The sequence below is a fragment of the Ctenopharyngodon idella genome, chromosome 16 (assembly GCF_019924925.1).
Source record: "Ctenopharyngodon idella isolate HZGC_01 chromosome 16, HZGC01, whole genome shotgun sequence".
Taxonomy (NCBI): domain Eukaryota; kingdom Metazoa; phylum Chordata; class Actinopteri; order Cypriniformes; family Xenocyprididae; genus Ctenopharyngodon; species Ctenopharyngodon idella.
The window spans coordinates 7,116,475-7,137,292 of NC_067235.1; the positions used below are offsets into that span (position 1 = coordinate 7,116,475).

Consider the following 20,818-nt stretch of genomic DNA (forward strand, 5'->3'; position numbering starts at 1 on the left):
TTCTCACGGCTGGTAAACGGTGCGCTATGAGTGCTGAAAAGCTGTTTTGACAGCTGGTAAGAGAAGCGGCTTCAAGGAGAGAGTGCACACGACAGGCTGCACTTTTCCCTGTCTGTGCTGCAGCGGCTATTCCCCTGCGTGCTTCGGCACTTAAAAGAGTTCAGTCCCTAAATGAGCTTACACAAGCAGACTCGCGTCTTTTTAAAGATGTCGTTCTACTTGTGTGTTTCTGGATGCGGTCGTTACCTGTCACCGCGGGATGGTCATCAACGCTGTATTGCGTGCCTGGGCTTAAGCCACGCTGAGGCGGCGTTTGTGGACGAGTCATGTACCCATTGTGGGAAGATGACCGTCTCGGAGTTGCGACTCCAGTTCCAGTTCTAGACTCCAGTTCCTGCAAAGGGGCGGAGTCCCGGTGCCGTTGCCTCGCTCCAATCCTTCTCAGAGGATTGCTTCGGGCAGCGGTGCTGGTGATCTGAGGATCACGGTGAGCGCGCTTCCTTCGGGGAACCAACCCCCTAGGAACCCTCATCCCTTCTGCACTCCGCAGCCAGTAGAGCTGCCGGGGGAGCGCGGTGGACCACCCCAGAGGTGTGTACCATCCGTATCCTTCGGAGCTCCCCAAGATGATAGGATGTCGATCGCTGCATCGGAGGGTGAGCCTGACACTTCGGGGGATGATGATTCGGCGCAGCTGCCTCTTTCGGGGGTGACAACTGTGCCCGATTCGGACCCGGAAATGATGGCTATGCTTGCCCGGGCCGCCAACAGGGTTGGGCTCGTGTGGAATCCTCCACCGTGTCCCGAACCCTCGAGGCTGGATGATTGGTTTCTCGGGGTGGCCAGGGCTGGTTCTCAGCCCCCCATCCCAGTTCCTTTCTTCCCGGAGGTGCACGAAGAGCTCACTGGCACGTGGACGGCACCTTTTACTGCCCGGGTGGCAATCACTCAGGAGTGCCGCCAAGCCTTCAGCCCGTGGTCGGACCCCTTGTTTCTTCGGGCTGGAGTGCCCCTAAAGCAAGTGTCCCGGCATTCACAGATAGCCACGTACAACGGGCATGCAGTGTCAGGGGTGTGGACGGGCCCCCATCTGCATTGGCACATCAACTGCCTCGAGTTGCTAGCGGTACGCCTTGCTCTGAGCCACTGGCAAAGGGCCGCAACGGGGCAAGCATGTACTGGTCCGTACGGACAACACTGCGACCGTTGCGTACATCAGCCATCAAGGTGGTCTACGCTCCCGTTGCATGTCGCAACTCGCCCGCCATCTCCTCCTCTGGAGTCAGAAGTATCTGAGGTCGCTTCGTGCCATTTATGTCCCCGGTGTGCTCAACCGTGTGGCCGATGAGCTATCACTAGCTGCGCTGCCAAGAGAGTGGCGACTCCACCCCCAGGTGGTCCAGCTGATCTGGAGAGAGTTCGGAGAGGCTCAGGTAGACCTGTTTGCCTCACCAGAAACCTCCCATTGCCAGTTGTTTTACCCCCTGTCCGAGGGAACACTCGGAACAGATGCACTGGCACACAGCTGGCCCCGGGGCCTTCGCAAATATGCGTTTCACCCAGTGAGCCTACTTGCACAGACCCTGTGCAAAGTCAGGGAGGACGAGGAGCAGGTCCTGCTAGTTGCGCCCTATTGGCCCAACCGGACCTGGTTCCCAGAACTCTCTCTCCTCGCGACAGCCCCTCCCTGGCCCATTCCTCTGAGGAAGGACCTACTTTCTCAGAGACGGGGCACTCTGTGGCACCCGTGTCCAGACCTCTGGAAACTCCATGTCTGGTCCCTGGACGGGACGCGGAGGTTCTAGGTGACTTACCCCCGAGGTACTTAACACCATCACTTCTGCACGTGCACCGTCTACGAGACGGGCTTACGCCTTGAAGTGGAACCTGTTCGTCGAGAGGTGTTCTTCTCGTCGAGAAGACCCCCGAAGATGCTCGATCGGAGTCGTGCTTTCCTTCTTGCAGCAAGGGTTGGAGCGTAGGCTGTCCCCCTCCACCCTCAAAGTTCAGACTGCTGCTATCTCCGCTTATCACGACCACATAGATGGCAAGTCTGTTGGTCAGCACGACCTGGTCGTCAGGTTCCTTAGGGGGGCGAGACGGTTGAATCCTCCTCGTCCTCCCTCCATACCCTCTTGGGACCTTGCTCTGGTGCTGAGAGCACTTCAGATTGCTCCCTTTGAGCCCTTGCAATCAGCAGACTTAAAGATTCTGTCTATGAAGACTTTGCTGCTGGTTGCATTGGCCTCCATCAAGAGGGTAGGGGACCTGCAGTCATTTTCAGTTGACGAATCGTGCCTAGAGTTCGGGCCGGGTGACGGCCACGTGGTACTGAGACCCCGGCCTGGCTATGTGCCCAAGGTTCCTACCACTCCCTTCAGGGACCAGGTAGTGAGCCCGCAAGCGCTGCCCTCGGAGGAGGCAGACCCAGCCCTGGCTTTGCTCTGTCCAGTTCGCGCTTTGCGACTGTACATAGACAGAACTCAAAGCTTCAGGACCTCAGACCAGCTCTTTGTCTGTTATGGAGGCCAGCAGAAGGGAAAGGCTGTCTCCAAGCAGAGGATGGCCCACTGGATAGTGGATGCCATCGCCCTGGCTTACCAAGCTCAGGGCGTGCCCTGCCCGCTCAGGCAACACCTAACACGTTCGCTAGATTCTATAGCCTTCGTGTCGAGCCGGTCTCCTCCCGTGTTCTCACCTCAGGTCAGAGGCACGGAGAGGCCCCGGCTTAGTGTCGGCTTGCTGCGCTTACATGCGCTTTTACTCCAGAGAGTCCATATGTACTTCTCCACGTAACTCCTTTAGGGAAGGATGTGGCTTCCGCAGCGTTCCTTTCCCAGCGGAAGGGTATGCTTTCCCAGCGTTATCCAATAGTCTCACTGAATGGGTTTTGGGGAACAGCAGTGATCGACACTCTCTGTGTTAGCCCTGTCCCACCGTCCTTAGGCAAGGGGGTTCAGGTGGCTTACAACAGAGCGCTGGAAGGGGGCAGCTCCTGTGGCGCTTTGGTAGGGATTTCTATTCGTCGGTCTGTCTGACGTACGTCGAACGTGACCGACTGAATGGGAACGTCTCGGTTACAAAGGTAACCCTCGTTCCCTGAAGGAGGGAACGGAGACGTACGTCCCGTCGCCACAGTCGCTGTACTCCGCTGATGCTGCCACCTATCCGGTTCGGTTCCTTAGCGAAAACCTGAAGATGCAATGCACCTGCTGCTCATTATATACCCGCGTTGCGAGGCGAGCAGCTGATGCATATGATTGCATGCCAATGTGCATTGGCTCGTTGTAGTTACACTCGAAGTAGATTGGCCTCTCTAGCGAGATTCCTATTCGTTGGTCTGTCCGACGTACGTCTCCATTCCCTCCTTCAGGGAACGAGGGTTACCTTTGTAACCGAGACGTTGTTCTGTATAAACTGTATGATTATTTTATTTTAAACACATTTGTAAAGAATATCTAGTTGTTTTTTTTTTGATTTTTTAATTAAAGTGAATGGGGAATCAAGCTCCCAGATTACAGTTTTTTTACGATTGCTTAAGCACAATTTTAAAAACAAGGAGATCCACACACACAAGTAGCAGAAAACATTAAACACTTCAAACTTTACATTAATTTAACAAAACCCAACTTTGACACCATATGGAACACACATGGTTCATACATTCTGATTTTGTTTGATTCATTTACACACTGCTGTGCTCAATCTTAAACACTTGTAACTTCTATACTTTTCTAATGATATAGTCTGGGTTTGATTTTTTTAGAGATATTGTTAGAGTAAAGTACATGAATATATTGACAAAAAAAAAAAAACAAAAAAAAAAAAACACAAGATCAGTATTGCACATTGATGAAAATATTTATTTCTCACCACATTGTAAAACCATTCAATACATCCATGCCTTTCCAAAGGTTACATTTTGATTTTGCACTGAAAATCAGAACATATTCTAAATACAATGTATTACACGAACAAAAACATTTGTGGAGACAAAACAAAAGCATGATTTTAAGTGAAAAAAATAAAAAATAAGAAAAAACACCTAAGCATCATCTCTTGGCCTAGCTGGAACTGGCCATAGCACTTCATCCACATCACAGGCAATGTCCTCTCATGCAAGACAGCAAGGGAAGAATCTTCTTGAATGGCGAATCCATCCTTGCACAGACCCTGCATCAATTAGGTCAGGCCTTCTCCATGGCTTGAATGAGGGATATCCTGACATAGGGCTGGAGATTGTAAACCTTCCATGCCAAAAAAACCCTCCTCAATGGGTTTAAATGGGTTTAAGGAAGGGACAGTATGGTGGGATGTATTGGAGTGAAAATTGTGGACGCTAACGAAACCAGTTTTGGACCAGAGCAGATAGGTGGAAATTTACATTGTCCCATATGACAATGTATCTCATCTGCTCTGCATCCATTTGGTCTTCTGCTGTGACGATTTTGTGTAGTCTTTCTAAAATGTGAATATGTGGGCCGTGTTGTAAGGGCCTAAGTTGTGTAGCGAAATTGTACAGGTATTTAATTAATTTATGGGTGAAATATATGAATATAATAAATCATAAAGCTTTATGATTAATTATAATACATACACCGACCCAAGAGGGAATTATACATATATTGTGAATTAATTACAACGAATTATAATCAATTACATATATGATTAGTTCTGGTTTAGTAATAATTTAGAGAAACTATTAGTTTGTCCAGCAAACCGTTAGCTCCTCATAGACTATTATAAAAGGAAGGTTTTTCTCTGGCCACGAGAAAGACTTCCTATTCTAGCATCAATGCGTAAAGCAAGGACACTGGATCGAAACGTTAAAGTGACCTGGGTTTTGTTGAATGAGCAAAAAAAAAAAGCGCTGATGGAAGCGCGGTCGCCGAGACGTCCGGGAGAGACGTGCGTGAAATGGCGAGGGACAATCGAGAGACAATCGAGAGACGCGTGTCATTGTGTTTTAAGGACAACAGACCAGAACGCCTCCTTGGGTACATCAGCCAATGATGAGGGTGCGATTTTGGCGGGCAAACTTTTTCTTTGTCTCCATTTATGACCTAATTTGCATGGTTTATGAAGTGTCAGATCTGAGTACATTTTCTTCAAAGTACCATTAAAAATAAAAGAATGCATTTTACAGTCATGTGACATACATTTTCAATTAGGGCATAACGAAAGCTTTACAATGAGACCTAACTTGTCAGATGGCAAAGACATAAAAGTGGAGATACAGTTTATACTTGAGTTTTATCGTTTAGAATAAAACTAATACAACTACAGTCATAGCTAAGCTTATATACTAGGGATAAATACATGCACCTTTAAATACAGCGACGGGTACACTTTGGCACAGTCATATTCGGAGGATAAATGTACATTCACAATCTCCACGCGTGTTTGTGAGTGTCTGTATGTGTGTGTGTGTGTGTATTGGGGTTGTGGCCGGTGTCTGTGACCACATAGCCCTTAGCCCCACCAGGGTGACTCTTTGAAGTCCCTGGAGCTGGTGAGAATATGTTCTGTTTTTCTTTACTGGGGTAACAAAGGTGCCAATGGGGCAATTGGTCCCGGACTTGCCGAAGCCGATTCATGATTTACACGCACAGTTCAGGAGGCTAAAAGCATTCTGAAGAATCTGAAGTTGATGTGCAGATTCGATTTTGAACAGACGCTACAGTTGGCATGCTGGTGGAGGACCCCATTCTGCATGATTGCAATCATAAAAAACTGAAAAAAAAGAAAAAAAGAAAAAGAAAGTTACAATAAGGTACAAGAGGCTGTGCGAAGATGACTGATCATTAGCCGAGTGCTTTCAACCTCTTTAGTAGTGACTATATTCACAATACAGCACACCTCAAGTGCCTTATTGCTTTTATTAAATGATTACTCCACAATACAAATATTAAAGAAAAAAATATATGTATTAACATATAACTTTTTTTAAAGTAAAATCATTCACTTTCTTCCACCAGAAAAAAATGTCCTTTACAGTGACAGCACATGAGAACAGTTCCTAGTCTCTGTCTGTTTCTCTGTCTCTTTGTCAACATTCTCTTGCTGTCAGTGTCATTTTTTTTTTTTTTTTAACACATTATGATGTTCACAGCACAGAGCGTATGATTCAAAAAGTGACATTAAATAGTATAACTCAATGATCATACAGTACATTCCCTCTGCACTTCAGAAACTTTGGGCTTCCACACACACACACAGCAATGTTTCACTCACTTTTTTTTGACAGGGCACATATAATGCCAGCAGGGGTCACTCAGGCTAGAAAATATGTGTAAATCTTGATTGTACATGTACGTCAAATCAATCACATCTCTAAAAAGAAAAAGGTTATCCATTATAATTATGTTTGGTATACAAATAAGTCTCATTTCTTTGTTGCATAAATCCAAGGTTTTTTTTTTTTTTTTTTTTTTTTTTTTTTGTCTATTTGAAAACCACTTTTCAAGAATTTTTTAGTCTGTACATAATAGTGCCACTGTTCTCCAGTTTTTTAAAAGACCAAGGTCACCTTTCTGTGGTAGTAATGAAAGTACATCTCTTTTGCAACTAGTTGGTAATTCCTTCTTTTCAAAAGATGCTTTTAAAAATTACCAAGTCCATCAATACCAGGAGCCCGATCAACAGAAAGTTGCTGAACTGCTTTTGACAGTTCTTGTGTCAGAACTTTTTTTTTGCTGTTCAGTATTCAGTCTAGGCATGTCTTTGAGTAAAAAGTCCAAACTTGAGACATCACACCTTCGTGCTCCAAACAATTCCTTATAAAAGTCCATTGCAAGCATCCTCATTTCATTTGGATCAGATGTTAAATATCCATTAACATGTTTCAGGTGTAAATCTGTTTACTTTTAATTTCTTTTCTTTCTAAATTGAAAAAGAAAGAACAACCATTGTCTTTCAATGAAGAAAAAAAGAGCTCTAATTAAAAGCCCATTTTGCATGTTCATGAAGAAGAGTTCCTAAAGCCTTCTTTTTTTTCTTTCCAACTCTCTTACAGTCAGGGTTATATTTAAGTCTGCTTAATTTTGTTGTATTTTAGTTTCGTTTTCTCTGTTACCATTTTGCAAGTGTTCCTGATCATTATTAGTCTCCCTGGTTCTTAATTAGTTAACACTTGTTTTGTTTCAGTCATTCTCTGTGTATTTAAGCTTTTCAAGTTTCCTCTGTTTCATTGTCTGGTATCGTCTTAGTTTAACGTGGTTATGTGTATATCTCTTGCCATCTTCTTTGTTTTCTTTTGTGGATTAAACAAAGACTGTTAATTTTGGATACTCCTTTTGTTTGTTTGTTGGATACTCCACCCATGCGTGCAAAATACCAGACCCTCAAATTGAGTAAAGACACATGGACTTGCCAGCAGTCCAGCTGCTCTGCTGGGAACAGAGAGAGCAAAGCATCGAGGATGACACAAGGAATTTCCTAGACTTGGTATGCCTCACCACCTTTCCTGACGCAACTCTATGGTGTGGAATTGCTTCTGGTCTTCCAGACTCCAGCTCTGCCTAATAAAGAGGATCCCCAGCTCCGTCTCCAGCCACTGATCCAGTCACTCCACCTCGGCCCGTCAACCAGTCGCCTCTGCCTTGGCTCCTCCCTCCCTCGGCTCCAACTGAGACCATCGTTCTTATGGCTTCACCGAGCTCCTTCTTCCCTCCGGCTCCAGCTTAGTCATACATCACCCTGCCTGTGCCACAGACTTATGGGCCTTCAACTATACTTCGTCCCTCCACTCCTTTGGCTTTGCTTTCCCTCTGGCTCCACCTTGGTCCTCAGTCTCACCTGCTGGGCCTTAGTTCTTTGGCACCCTGGCTCCACCTCGGACACTCATCGCTGCGGCTTCGCATTGGTCTCCTAAGCTATCTGTGTTGTTGGTTCCATCTGCTCTCCATCTTCGCCTTGGGCTCCACCAGCATTGTTTACATCTCTGATCTCTGAAGGAGGCCAAGTTTCCTCTCAATTCCTCGCAATTCCAATCAGCACCTAAAACCAGATATACATTCTTATCAAAACATTTTAAACCATCATTCACTTTCTTAAAAAAACATATTCAATCTGCTCCATTATTTGGGGCATATATATTAATAAACACAAACAATAAGCCCAACGTGAACAACTAAACCCCTACCTCTTTCTATAGTTCCCATTTTTAAGCTCTCCATGTAAAGAGGGGGGAAAAAAATAGGAAGACAGAAAAGAGAACCAATTTAAGATAGAAGAGAAGATTCACCCTTTGTGACATTAAACAGGCTTAGTTAGTCCTAGTCTGACATTTTCCTCTCCTTAATTTTGTTAGACTTTTCTTTAGTCTGAAACTTTTCCTTCTGCTAAGTTCATCAAAACCTAAGAACAGGATTAAGAACTTACTGCTTACTGAAAATAATAACTTGTTAACATCTGGAAAAAAAAAAAAAAAAAAAAAAAACTTTTATACTTCAGATTTCTTACATCAATGCTTTTTCACCCTGTGCCACCCCGGTAGAATCGCCCCTGCTGCACTATCAGCTTTGCCTCTTTATCCATTTTATCCATGTTTAACTTGGGCCAATTTGCCGCTGGTGGACATTGTGCCGTTTGTTTTTGGCGCAGTATTTGGTGTTTCTTTCTTTTCAGGACAATCATGGACTAAATGCCGCACTTTACAGCAGCCAAAACACTTCATTTTCTCAGTTATTGCAAATACAACATAGTCAAAGTCATCAATATGAAATTTAAACATTAGGCCAAACTCAGTGTAATATTTTACAATCATGTAAGCAAATATTCTAAATGAAACAATGTTTTAATTAACAAGGGAGAATAGGTAAACCATCAACATGAGTGAACTCAAAGCCAGAGAGCCATCATGCTTCCCCAAAGTCAATTTACCTTTATTTATATAACGCTTTATACAATACAGACTGTTTCAAAAAAGCTTTACAGTGATGTAGGAAAGTGATTCAATGATGCAAATAGAGTACATTTCAGTTGTATAGCAGCTCTAAAAGAAAATAGTGTCTTTGTTCAGGTGAAGGTAGTTCAGTGTTGATTCAGTTCCGTCGTAAATATCATCAATAAATTAGTTCATTTCATCTATAAAGCAGGTCTTTAGAAAACAGTGATGTCATCGTCCAGCTCAGTTCAGTTCTCATCAATAGTGTCATCAAATCAATAATATTGTTGAGTATTAAGTGTCCCCAACTAAGTAAGTGTGGCAAGAAACCCAAACTCCATCAGGTGACAAAAATGAAGAAAAAAAACCTTGGGAGAAACCAGGCTCAGTCAGGGGTCCAGTTCTTCTCTGGCCAAACACAGGCAGGCAGCACACGGCCCAAAAATCTAGCTTTAACAATAAATTAAAACTAGATTTAACACTCAAAGAAAGAAATATAGAAAAATAGCCGTGGTTGAACACTCGTTTGAGGCACAGCAGCCACAAACACGCAGTCATGCTCAACGATGCTCCGCCCACTTGCTCCCAGCATGCATTCTGACAGAGAGAGAGAGAGAGAGAGAGAAATGTGTGTCCCATGTTTTGCCAGATGTGGTGCAATGAAATATTCCCTTTTGGGAGTAGATTAATATAAGTTTCCGTGGCTGCTTCACTACGCCTGTGTGTTCTGTTTTCATGCAGTTTGTGTCAAACCCACATCAACTGACCCCACGTGACCGTTGTTAGGATTGAAATTCAGCATAATCATAACCTAACAACCTGCCACCTGAATCTGTCTGACTAGACACGTTTTATTTAACAATTTACGGTTGAACATCCATACGCTGTTGACTCAAAGGAGCTTCATAAATTGTGGCCTGTATAGCTTTTCAAATGGAAATACTGGATGAAATGGAAATTCAGGATGGTAAAAGGACCAAAAAAGGCTCTTTATTCCATTCCAGTTCCAGCTATTTAAAATAAACATGCCATGAGATGTTAAGAAGCAGATACACAGGACGGACTCAAAAACACTTGAGGGAGGCCCATTAATCTGAGTGTCACTCTCAACCACTTCAAATCATCAGCTGTGTTTGCTTCAGTGGCCGGAGCTTCACCTCACCACGACACGTCAGCCAGTCGAACCTCGGCCTTACTTATTTAGCAAAGTCAGGCATATGCATGTTAGGCATAAACATGTACATTTATGCAGTTGGTAGATGCTTTTATCCAAAGTTTTAATTCCAAGGGAATGCATAACCTGATGTAAGTTACATTGCATTCATGGTATACATTTGATTAGTTCATGCATTCCCTGGGAATCAAATTCATTATCCTGAACTGAATCTCTGAAAATTAGTGTCAAGTGGATCAAGCTAAAGGCCCAGCTTGTCACAAATGGTCAGCCAGGACACTCTCATTTACATATGCTACATGAGGTTTGCAGTATGTGTCACTACTCCTAATGTGTGTGCACTAACTAAATGCAGAGGACAAATTCCGAGTATGGGTTAACATACTTGGCCTTCACATGTCACTTAAAAGTAAAAGCAAAAAAAAAATATATATATATATATATTACCACACTCTTGCTGTCAAATATACAGTACTTGAATGATCTAGTCACAATCAAGCATTATCTGTCCATCAGAGTACTCATTGTTTTAGTCAGGTATCTGTATTAAGTATAGAATGTTTCAGAAAGTTCTGATCTGCTGGATATTTTCAGTGTTTGATTGACAGGTGAGTAGGCAGAGCTCCACTGCTGTCTGAAATGCATCAGAATAAATGAGTGTTTACACTACAAATGCAGAGTGTTCTACAGTAAGTAAACAGAGCATACAAAAGGCTCTGTACAGACAACCATCTGTCTAAAACAAACTCTTTCTAAGTTGCAGAAGCCTTAAAAAGTCCCAGTTGGCATTTTTGGTGATTATGTATTCATGCAGTGTGAAAGTGAGAAAGATAGGCACTGCCGTCCATGTGTTTTAAACATGTCACATGTTTTTGATTGTGCTGAGAACAGAGTGGAAACCAGATATAGTTAATGTTCTCATTGCTCAAAATGGGTGATTCAAACATGGGACGCTGACAAATATACTGACCAGCTGAGACACATGCGGGCAGACAGGCAGGCAGATGGTCTGGAGCGCAGACTCACGGGGAGAAGCAGGCCTCGTCAACACTTTACAGGGACACAGACGTGTGAGATCACGGTGGCTTTAGTCAAATCCGACAGACAGGTGACCCAGTGAGGACTTTACTTTTTCAGACAGAAATGGAAAATTGTGCCCGCATGCACTTTTGATGTGATGCTGATGGTATCTAGATGTCTTTCTCCTCAGCAATGAATGACTGTGAGAGAGACAAACATGGAGGTCCATTTCTCCAACTTTCCATGCAGGTAGAGACTCACGAAAAGTCTGCGCTCAGCGTGACTCAAACCACATGTGTGGAGATCCATGCAAGAAACCTGCAAAAACAAGATACGCCTTTATTTTGTCTTGCAGTTAATTTCCAATACAAACGGTCATTTCACACACACACATAAAAAAAATAAAATAAATAAATAAACATTTGGAAACTGATCTACATGCAAACAAACCTAACACATTCTTGTTAGTTCAGCGATAATTACGCCCAAGTAGCGGCAATTAAACTGGTAAATGTGAACTTAACTGGAGCTTTCATTTAAAACGGGAAATCTAAGTTCACGAACACGCCTGCATTTTATGAGGCAATAAAACAGTTTGAGGGAACGAACAGAAACCCCAGAGGTTCAAAGTGAGAGCTGCTAAAACATTGCTTCTCTAGAGTTTCCCCCTCTAGCACGTTCATAAAACATCATTACAGTCGACCTCAATCACGAGAATATGTTTCTTTGAAGCCCAGGCAAACTAACTAACTCTGTTCCAGCTAAATAAACTCCAGACATGCATGCTTTCGAGTTCTGCCAGCTAGTCTGATAAGCACCATTTCTGGATCATTCTGATACTTTTTAAACATTAGAAGATTAAATAGCCATGGATTTTCTATGAACTACATCATATGTGATCTTTATCCTTCTATTACATTGAATAAGTTATTTATTGTTGGCAGACTGTATCAATAAATTATTCCTGCAATACTGGAGGCTGCAGTTCTAGGAACATATTTCTAGGACTCTGGCTTCAACTCCAACAGAGAAGATCTGATTCAAACCTGAAACAAACTGGTGCAAAAAAAGGTGCAAAGACTAGACCCACAGAAATTATTCTATTTTTATTATCCTTCCACCTTGTTTTTAACATAAGAGCGGGCACGGCCAATTTGAACTTGAATGTGCAAGGCTTCTGGTGTCCATCTCCAGTTATTTTAGCTGTACAGAAACAGTTTATCATGTTGCTTGATGTTGCAAACAGGTATTTGTTGTCATGTTATTTTAATTTTACAGTTTTACCGTTTACTGCACTTAATTAAGCCGGTTGCACATCAGACGAGAAGCGCCACGGCTAATGAAATGGAAATCTCTCACATACACAGAAAATAGCTTTAAAAAAATAAGGTCTTTCTTTCCAAGAAAACCGAATTTAAAACCAGAATACAGGGTCAAATTAGTCAAAATGTTTCAAAAAGGTTATCAACAGTTATGTTCAGGGCTACGGTTTGGCTGGGAGAATATAACAATTAAATGTAAGTAATTACAACTAAATAACATTAATTAAACAAATAAATTTAAGTAATTAGATCATTCCTGAAAATGAGTAATACAAATACAGAATGTAGTGCTAGAAAATAATATAAACTGCTAGTGCATCTCCCCCCCCCCCCCCCCCCCCCCCCCCCAAAAAAAAAAAACCAGCAAAAAAAAAAAAAAAAAAACCTGTGGTCCAAGTCAAGAAATGTGGTCCTAAAATGCAGGATCATGCCACTTGACTGTATGAGTGTGTGACTGCAGCGCCAGCGTCTGTTGACAGGCGGTGCTGTTTCACATGCAATCAGATGGATTCTCTGCTAAACATGTAAGGAACAATCATTCTCTCTATTCTGTTTCTCGCTAAAGCTTTGTGATGGATTTAAAGTGTGTGTTTGTTTCTTCTGAAGCCGTCATCTTAAACACTTTTAATTTAAAGCGAAATTCAAGGCCTTTAACCCGAATTGTCCACTGTAAAGGACAATTTACATCATGACAATTCAGCATGGAAATTCATTATCAAAATTGTCCACAGTTAACAGTTAGAATATGTTACAAAACTCATTTCAATAGAGGCTCATAAGATTACAAATTCTGTACTCATTTAAAGCTACTGTACAAGTTTGAAGCTAAAGCTGTAAGACTCTCTTTTGTAAGTTGATTCGGATAAAGTACATAGGCCTACATCCGTAAACGCATTATCGGCTCAGAAGGGTCCACAGCTTTTTTGTGATAACACATTAATCTGCTTTGTGGTGTACAAAAACAAGCAGATGTTGATTGGCTCACTTTGCTCGCATATAAACCATGTATAAACCAAAACAGTACAAATACAATAGGGTTTTCTTAGTACCTTCAGTGTTTAGACCGCAAACAAGCCTAAACTAGACCAGAACTCTTATTTTGAAATGTATATCCTTTACTATTTTCAGATGCTCAATCAAAAGGTAAACATTGTAATTATTCATTAACAAAATCATAAGCAATACATGTAAGGTATTCACTGATCAAGAAAGCTGTGTTTTTCATTTGAAACCAGTAGCACTTGCACGTTTCAATACTGACTTAACCAATAGTGTGAGTTTGGGGCAGGACTGTATGTTTGTCTGACCAAATGAAGATTGCTTGAAAACAGCAACCATGTTAGAAATACAAAAGTAGTTTATACTTCCTGTATGGTACTGTATATTACATTTAATTACAATAGTGAACTGTAAGTTTATCAGCATTATTCCACAATAAACAGTTCAAATGACCTTGTCACTTTCCATGTTTAATTCAGCAAGTGGAATGACCAGTAATCAGCTGGGAGATAAATATAGTCATGTAAAAAAATATTCAAATCTGCTGCCCAATCAAATAAACGAAGAGATGAAAAATCAATCCATCTCACTGGAATGGGATGATTAAGAACATTGCATTGTGGAATACAGTATTTCACAGAAAATTCACATACTGGCCTCAATATATACTGCAGCAACAATAAGAGCTATTCCAAACATCGCACGCATTGTTTGCACTTCCATCTCGTGCCAATGTGGTGTAAAAATCTTTAAATTGCACAGCTATTGATAATACACTCAACACAGATGTACAGTAGACTATTTAATTTTTATTTTTTTTAAAAATCAAACACAAACAAATCAAGTCCCAGCTGACATCAATTTAAGCATAAATTAACCTAGATTCAAGTTCACAAGGTTGTGGATGCCAGACTGAAAGCAGAAAACACTCACAAATGTTCTTTGTATTTTGCATGAATTCATTATAAACAGTAGTTTCTGATCACGGCCTTTGAAGGACGTTTGCCCCGCAGGTAGGTCTGCAGTGAAAGCCTGTTTTCCTCTGCTGTTATTCCCACAGAATGGAGCCCAAGTTTGCTAATTCTCCGAGCCCATGGAGGGCGGAAGATAGAGTCAATGCGGGTGTTGGTGAGCTCAGACTAGCGGGAGTACAAATCCCTCAAAGAACTTAAGGCTGGCTGTAGTCCTCCACTAGGCTGTGGTGGGAACCGAATCAAAGAAAAAGGTGCCTGCAAGGCAGATCAGCCTAGAGCCCAAATTGATTTACACACACACACACACACACACACACAAAGACGGAGAGAAGTAGGAAGGATTTGAGGCAGTAAAATGGTGATGTACAAAACTAAATGAACAACATTTAGCTGCATTTATTTCAATGATGTCTGGAGGATGTGAGGTGCTTTCAGACTAAAGAAGACATGTTGATGTTCAAAACATATTTTAACTTAATTCTGCTTCCTCGGGTTATTTTTCAGATGCTGGACCTTATCACCTAAAACCTTAATCGATACAAGACGAAGCAAAGTGCGCTCGGCACAAAGCATTTGAATAAAGCATTTAGACATCAAAACACACAAAACTTTCTCAGACATCTGAATTGCTAGCCGTGCACTTCTCGACGTCTCAAGCCAAATTTCTTGACTTCCCTGCGTTTGCTCTCTGCACATACTGAGAAATCGCCTCAGACCATGTTCCACATCAAAAACAACAGTAGAGAAAGAGCGATTCACCTGCTCCCCTCTCTGCACGTCTAGATTCACAGTGAATCGCTGAGCCACAATAGGGTTCAGAGATCAGCTTTGAAAATAAGGCCAGGGGTCGCAGTTCGCCGCGGCTCAACACCCTGTGGCAACTGGAATAGTAATGTAGTTGCTGGGATCCGGCCCGGGCCGCTGTGAAGACTTCCAGTGAGGAGAGGCTATTGTTTATGGGCCTCTTGGGCTGGAGCAGAGTAGAGAGGCGATGAGGCTCCTCCGGCTCCTCTGTGCTGATGCTGGATTTCTTGGGCTCCTCTTGAGGAGTTCAGCATTCCTTTCAGCGTGAACTTTGGCCGTTTACAGTTTCTCGCTGTGTCCTGCCCACCAGTGATGAATGTTCATTCTGAGCCAGGCACCAAAAAGCAGTTTCTAAAGGAAGAAAACAAAGTACATCATGGTTTGCAATATATCTTACAGAGTCCATGGATAATGAAGAACTGCAAATAAAATATACATCATACAGAATGTGAATCACCAACATAAACCCAACTGGCAGATGACATCAGGAGTCGGGCGCAGCTCACACTTCTCTTGCGGTGTAATGTATGTGAATTTAAGTATGCATGGAATAAAGGACCTACTGTATTTGCCCAAATAATCTATACAACAGCATACTCATGGAATAATGTATCCTACAGTGCAATGCAAATTTTCCAGTGTGACATGTGACAAACAAACCAGAAGCAGAATCAGTCGCCTGACTGTTGAAGACATTTTCTGCCAAAGATAAATTAAATGAATAAAATAACTACATTTTATTTCAGAGAAATGCCACTCACTGAGTTAAATATGTGATGAGGACTAGTAATGTGCCTGAAGCCGAATATTTTATTTGTTAACGCACAGATAATGGATTCAAAACGAATAACGAATTCTACCGGATATAGCCGGGATAATAGGAAAACATTTCAGTAGACGCAGTGTTTACTGGATAAGAGGTGAGCCAGGGAATAGCACAATATTCTACATGAAGCTCTAAAATCACTATGCAATAATGAGTGTGTGAAGTGAATGAGTGTAAACTCTATGAATGAAATGAGCACAGCACGATCGCAAATCAAACAGCCACGTTGCCATCTTTGTGCATCTCTCAGACTTCAGAGCCTGCCAGGAGTAATATCAGCTAAGATACTGAATCATACACATTTTTTACTACTTGATATGTCTATTTAAATGTTTTAAATAGACATATCAGCCGGCAAGCATGTTTATTATTTGTTCATATTTGCATTTGTTGCATAGTAAAAGTTGTTTTAGCATTTTTGAAACACTAAATATTTCCATGTTCTATAATCAGCTATTTTATATAGTCCCTTTATTTGAGGTTGTGGATGATTGTCCTGACATAACTGTACACAAAGTTCTTCTGTAAGTTATACAACACATATTTGTAAAATGAAAACTATGAAGGGAACAGAATTACATTTAAAACAGGCTTCTCATGTAATTTGTCAGACTTCCAGTTTAAGCCCCGCCCACTCTTGATTTTATCCGAATACAGATGCAAATGCAAATTATTCTGAGATTGCTACAGATAGGCTCCAATTCACACCCTAATAAGGACATTTGTTGTTTCTTTGTTTGACATACTACTTTTTCTCATTTAGGATCCTGAAAATACCTGCAAAGTGTCGATGCTCTGATGTGTTGTCGAAAGTACATACAAAATATTTATTACAATTATGATGTTTGTGGGTCAATATGACCCGCATATTTCATGGTTAAAGGCAGCTGCACAGACCCAAAATAAAAAATATTTTGTTATGTCAGTTTCTCAATTACCCTGCCAAAAATGGAGTGTCTATTTACACTAACTGTAAATAGCCTGTCTTGTTGGCGAAGGCTATTTACACTAACTCCACCCACCAGTGTTTGGTTGGGCCACACAAGATTAAAAAAGACACGCACCATTCAGTGTCCACAGTGGTTTAGGCCGTAGTGAGTATGGCACATGGAAGTAGCTTTTGAAGCGATCGACCCAAGTTCAGATCCACCTTTTGCCGAACTCACTCTTCTCCCTTTTCCCCATCACATATCAGATCGGAAAGGCATTTATTTTCAATAAAAATTAAGAAAATATTTGAAAAGTGGAAATAAATTGCCTAACGAATGTTTAATAATAAAGTATTTATCGGGTAGGGTTAAGGGTAGGTATAGGGAGGGTTTATCATCCCAATAAGGTAGCATCCATTTAATAATTTTAATAAATATAATCATTTACACTCTATGGTATTATTGCATCCTGTTAATGTACAACAATACTGAGATGCAAATAGTATCTTCCTCTATTTAAGTATAAATATTAGGGTGTAACGGTACACAAAAAAGTTTGGTACGTACCTTGGTTTTGAAGTCACGGTTTGGTATGGGTTCAGTACAGCAGGGTTAGAAAACAACATTTTTTTCTCTTTTTTTTTTTTTTTATTAAACAATGTTTTACTGAACAAACTGTGTCTCTGTCTTTACATTTATTCAGTTATAGTTAAAATTTTCTTAAGGATAAAAAAATCTATCTCTGCTAATGCTGTAAACTATTAGGGAGCCCTTTCTTGCACATTACTATAATAAAGGTTACAATTAACAGAGCCCAAATTATTAAATTCAGTTGCTATTTATTTTTAGATATAATCATCAACACTCAAATAATAATAAAAAAATTATGTATTGTAAATATGTAAATTACACATAGGGCAGTTTTTGCATTAACTTCTGTTTCTCCAATTCGTTTTTGAAATATAATCATTTACACAGTGGCTGTCATAACTTGCTTTCATGACGGATTTATTTAGGCCTTACATTAACTAACAGGTTAAGTCAAATATAATTAATATATAGGCTAATATAGTGCATATATTTAGCAAAACAGTTCATTTCTCTAGCGAACTAACAAGCTGTTGACACTGAATGACTTTTCTGAGGTAAATGTAATACTACTTGACATATTGTTTACAAACTGTTTTACTGACATCTTTCTGCGGCTGTTTTACTTTGAGCGATTACACGAGATATATGTTTCAGTAAGTTGTACTGTATCTTTCAACATGCCTTCAGATGTTCATTTATGTTCATTCTCTAGTATTAAAGAGGAAGGGATGATCGTGTTCACTCGCGCTCTGCGCTGCCGTTTGAACTGAGTCGCCTATACACCGGTCTGTCACGCCACATCAAAAAGCGTCAAAACGGCATTTATTATTTGAATTTAATAAAATGGACAGAATTTGAAAGATGGCACTTTGTTTCTTTTTTTAATTTTTATTTGATTTTATTTAATTTTATTAATTATTTATAATTAATACAATATTTATTAAATAAATTTATTAAATGCAAAATACAAATACAAAGACTAACAAAACATACATAACAGCCAGTAAGATTTTAAGATTTAATAATAATGATGATAATAATAGTATTAATCACACAAAAAACTGGAGAATGGAGGATGAGGAGGGTGACAATAGCAATAGTAATAGTAATAGCAATAATAATAATAATAATAATAATAATAATGATAAACTCAATCAGAAATGACAAATAGTAATAATAGTATTAGTAATAGTAGTAATGATAACCATATTAACAAATAAACTCATTTCATCTGGAATGAGGGGGAGGTTAAAGGATCAGGAAGAGGACAAATAAAAATAATAGTAGTAGTAATAGCAATGATAATAATAATAATAATAATAATAATAATAATGGTAATATTGATACAGCTATTAATAATAATAATAGTAGTTTTAATAGCAATGATAATAATAATAATAATAATAATAATAATAGTAATAATATTAATAATGGTAATGTTGATACAGCTATTAATGATAAGGTATTATAAAGCTGCCTCTGATCCCTCCATGGCCACGGCATAGGTTAGACCCCCGCCAGCGTAATGTTGCAAAGGCCATCAATGTGAGGTGCTGCGGGGCCCAGGGTCCCAAAATCCACACCCACCTCCGGCCGCCACACACATGCCACGATTACCCCGTCTTTGTGGGTGTCACGATCACCGTCTGTTCCTGTCAGCTCCTGGACTCCATTTCCCATAATCCTCCCTGCCAATCACATGCACACTCCACACCAATCACCACACCAATCACACTATAAAAGACTCACACACACACCACCTGATTGCAAAGTCGTGATTTGCCCCGGTGATCATTACTAAGCGTTTTCTTGTGGTCTATTTCCTGGTTTCCGTCGGATTGTTTATTCTTTGTGATTCTCTGCTGCCTGCCCTGAACCTTGCCTGTGTACTGGACTGTGTTTGTTTGCCGCCTGCCCTGATCTCTGCCTGTGACCCGATACTGTTTGTCTGCCGCCTGCCTCGACCATTGCCTGTCCTTGTTTATGTTCCTGCCTTTGCCCCTGTCTACCTGTGTAAATACTGTTCTTAATAAAGCTGCAAATGGATCCCCGCTCTGCCGACCCATCATTACAGAAGACTTCGCCGACACATGGATCCAGCGGCTTTCCTGAAGAACAATGGCCCGGTAGGAATATCGCACAATTGTTATTAGGACTCACGCAGGGCACACGATCGATTGAGGATTATATCACTGAATATTTGAACATTGCTTATTGGTCAGATCTGCCGGACTGCGTGCTCATAGACTTTTTCTGTGAGGGCATCAATCAGCCACTTAAAAAACAACTAATTCGTGAGGGACCCCGCTCCTCCCTTAGTCATTTTCTGGAATTTACATTATTGACTGCTGGCTCTCCGTTTACTGTGGGTGTCGCGGAGGAATGCGACACTTCATCCATTCACGTAATGGCCGCCGCGCCAGATGACGCTCACAAAATGGCGGCCACCATAATAACAACACCAAGTCAAGTCATCGCTGATTATCCTGAACCAAGTCAAGTCACAGTTGACCTCCGTGAGCCAAGTCACGTCTCCTCTGATCTTCCAGAACAACGTCACGTTCTTCTAGAGTCACGTTCCGTCTCTGGATCTGTTCGAGAACGGAGAGGGTTGCTGTCCAGTGTGGAGGATCCACCGCTGACTTCAGCACGAGCGGCTGGCATTCCTAAGGCTCCGTCGGTTGCTACGCACTCAAGCCCGCCGGTTGCTACGCACTCAAGCCCGCCGGTTGCTACGCACTCAAGCTCGCCGGTTGCTACGCACTCAAACTCTCTGGATGCTATGGACAAGATGGCCGCTTTGCCAGTGCCCACGGGCAAGATGGCCGCCCCGCCAGTGTCTGAGAACATAGGGGTCGTTCCAGCCAGTGAGTCCACTCCAGAGTCCGCTCCAACCCGTGAGCCCGCTGCAGCGCCCACAGAGGAGGTAGGCACAGAGCCACCGCCTCAACCACGTAAACGGAGGAGGAGGAGGAAGAAGGCTCCCTCCATCCCTCAAGGCCCGGAGGCCTTCCCAGAGCCCGCTGTAGGCCCGGAGGCCGTCCCAGAGCCCGCTGTAGGCCCGGAGGCCGTCCCAGAGCCGGCTCCAGTCCGTGAGTCAGTCCCTGAGCAGCCCGCTGCCGTCCCAGAGCAGCCTGCTCTTCCTGATACGGCCACGGAGGCCGTCGCCGAGCTCCTTGCCCTGCCGGCGCCACCCGAGCTCCTTGCCCTGCCGGTGCCACCCGAGCTCCTTACCCACGAAACCGCCACGGCCTCCGTTGAATTCCCCAAGAACATTTTTGGGGGGGGGGCC

The 20,818-nt window shown here is 42.0% G+C and overlaps 1 long non-coding RNA gene across 10 annotated transcripts in view; it reads right to left on the bottom strand.

Annotated features, from left to right (window-relative positions):
- Positions 1 to 3,462: 3,462 nt before the first annotated feature.
- Positions 3,463 to 20,818, bottom strand: part of LOC127497976 (uncharacterized) — a 132,600-nt gene continuing 115,244 nt past the window's right edge. For 8 of the 10 annotated variants that reach the window (XR_007925721.1, XR_007925723.1, XR_007925725.1 and 5 more), the window contains one exon: positions 14,192 to 15,531. This is a non-coding gene — a long non-coding RNA (uncharacterized LOC127497976). Of the gene's footprint in view, positions 9,485 to 11,031; positions 11,400 to 14,191; positions 15,532 to 20,818 lie in introns of those variants that run through there. The other 2 variants (XR_007925727.1, XR_007925726.1) reach the window with 2 other exon arrangements.